We start from the raw sequence: 2,892 nt of genomic DNA on the forward strand, positions 1-2,892 counted from the left end.
TAATAATAATAATAATAATAATAATAATAATAATAATAATAGTAATAATAATAATAATAATTTGGGGTTCACCAAGTGATAAACAATTTTTTGGGTTACATACGAGGGGAAAACTTTAACGGCCCTTTTTTTTTTTTTTTTTTTTTTTTTTTTTCCCCGGGGGCAAAAAAAAACCGATGTTGGTTGTTGTTGTTGTTGTTGTTACGAAACCTGAATGTATTGAACCTCGAAGGCACGTAAAATCATTTCATCTTTTCAATAATAACGGTAAAAAATAATAATAATAATAAATCCTCGTTTCCTAAACTTGTTAATAAAAAAAAAAAAAAAAAAAAAAAAAAAAAGGTATAAAAAAAAAATTGTTGACCCGAGTCAAAAATAAAATAAAAACGAGTACTTTTATTTTATGTAGTACAAAAAAAAAAAAAAAAAAAAAAAAAAAGTTTACGATTAAGTTGGCATCACTGAACCGAATTTTTTTTTTTTTAAATAAAAACTTTAAAATTTTAAAATTTATGTAATTTTACATTCGAAAAGTTTTTTTTTTCGATTTTATTATATAAAGGCGCCGCACGTTCGACAAAAAAATAATAATAATAATACTTTAAACAATACAACGATAATTATAAAAATAATAATGATAATGATAATGATAATGATGATGATTAAAAAAAAAAAAAAAAAAAAAACTCACGTACTTTTTTGACTGTTTTGGTTTCACTTCGCACATGTTTATTCGTCCCTTATTTCACGTATTGAAAATTAAACGGGTCGAAAACACGAAAAAAAAAAAAAAAAAAAACACGTCGATAATGTTTCACAACATCGAAATCATTTAATAAATTTCTTTATTATATCTATAAATTTCTTTTTTGTTGTAAAAAGGAAAAAGAAAAAGAAAAAAGAAAAAAAGAAAAAAAGGAAAAAAGGAAAAAGAAAAAAGGAAAAAACCGATTAAATTTCTAAAGTCGTTATTCAATCGTACGAAAATGATTGATTGTATTATTTTTCTATTCTTGATATGTTTGTACCGTCAATCGGACAAACATTAACGGGTTTTTTTTGATAAAAATCACTCGATTTATTTTTTCTTTTTCCTTTTGTTTGTTTGTTTGTTTGTGTTTGTCCGTACCACGAATCGATATATAAAAAAAAAAACAAAAGAAAATCGTACGCGAAATTTAAACGACAAACGGTTTTTATCTGAATTTGTTTGTAAATCGCGTTTGTTAAACTGAAAAACGAATACTACAAAAACCAAAAAAAAAATTATTTAAATAATTTAAAATACAAAACAAACAAACAAACGAACAAACGAATAAAACAAACAAACGAACAAATATAACAAACAAAATTTTTTTTTTAAAAAAGGGGGGGATACATAAAATGATAACGAAAAAAAAAAAAAATTTTTTTTCCTTAATAACGAAATTGCACTTATTAATTATTTAAATAAATAAATAAATAAATATCCGGATTAATTTAATAACAACAAACGCGAAAATTATTATTATTTTTTTTTTTCCCTCCATTTTGATAAACGTTATTATTATTAAGGAGATGTGACAAAACAAAACAAAACAAAACCAAATCGAACGGAAAAAATTTCGAAATAAAAGCTTTGGAAATTAGGACACAACAAAACAATAAAATTGAAATAATAATAATAATAATAATAATAATAAAAGTTAACTTTTACCATAATGCAAACAAAAACAACAACAACAACAACAACACGGTTTACAAAGGCTTAAATGAAAAATAATAAAAATTATTAGTTTTTTTTTTTTTTTTTTTTAATGGCTTTTATAATGAATGTTGATTTTTTTTTTTTTTTTTTATACCACCACCGATAAATTTGTCGATAATTTCAGAAAATTAAACAAAGGTTAAGGTGAAATAAAAAGGGGTGATTTTCTAAAAGGGGGTTGGAAATGGGGGGAGGAGAGGGAGAGAAAGAGGGTAAAGGAAAAAACAAAAAATTTTTTTTTTAGATATTAATGGGAGAATAGAAAACTTACACGAGTTTACGAGATTCTAATGCGACATTTTTCATTCTTTCCCCCTCCCTTTTTTCTTCCTTTCCTCCCCCCTTTTATTAGACGAACGTAACAAAATTTTCTTTAGAATAAAATACAAAAAAAAAAAAAAAATTTTAAATACGATCGTGACCCATCGATAAAAGTCTAAAACAATAAAAATTTTTTCTTAAAATCTACCATCATCATTAACACACACAAAAATAATAATAATAATAATAATAATAATAATAATAATAATAATTTTAGTATTAAAACTACTTGTAACGTATCAATAATAAACATAATACAGAAAATAATTGATTACGTGAAAAAAACAATGATAAGAAAAATCAACCGAATGCAATAATAATAATAATAATAGAATAATTACGACGACGACGACGACTAATATGATTAATAAATCAACGTAACAAAAGCTAAGATAATTTTTTTTTAAAATTTCCAAACAGGTACAGGCAGACACACAATCAGGTACATCTCTCAGGAAAACTTAGGTCGTCGTCGACCCAAAAAAAATTATTATTATTATTATTTTTCTTTACGACTAGTGTGTCTGTCTGTTTGTTATTATTATGAGTATAAAACGCGATGTCTCATATATGTAGATAATTTATTTCGTACACTCCTTGAATCATTTTTTTTTCGTTTGTTCGTTTGTTTGTTTAAAACATTGAAAAGAACAAAGAATTGAGACGAAAAACTAAAAAGATAATAATGATACGAAACGATGGAACGAACACGTTAAACCACTTATTATTATTATTAGTCTGGAAACGTTTTTTAAAATAATAATAATAATATCGTATATTCTGAATGTATAAAAAAGAAAATTTCAAATGGTATTTTATCA

This window comes from Pediculus humanus, genomic scaffold (assembly GCF_000006295.1).
Source record: "Pediculus humanus corporis 1103172108306 genomic scaffold, whole genome shotgun sequence".
Classification (NCBI taxonomy): domain Eukaryota; kingdom Metazoa; phylum Arthropoda; class Insecta; order Psocodea; family Pediculidae; genus Pediculus; species Pediculus humanus.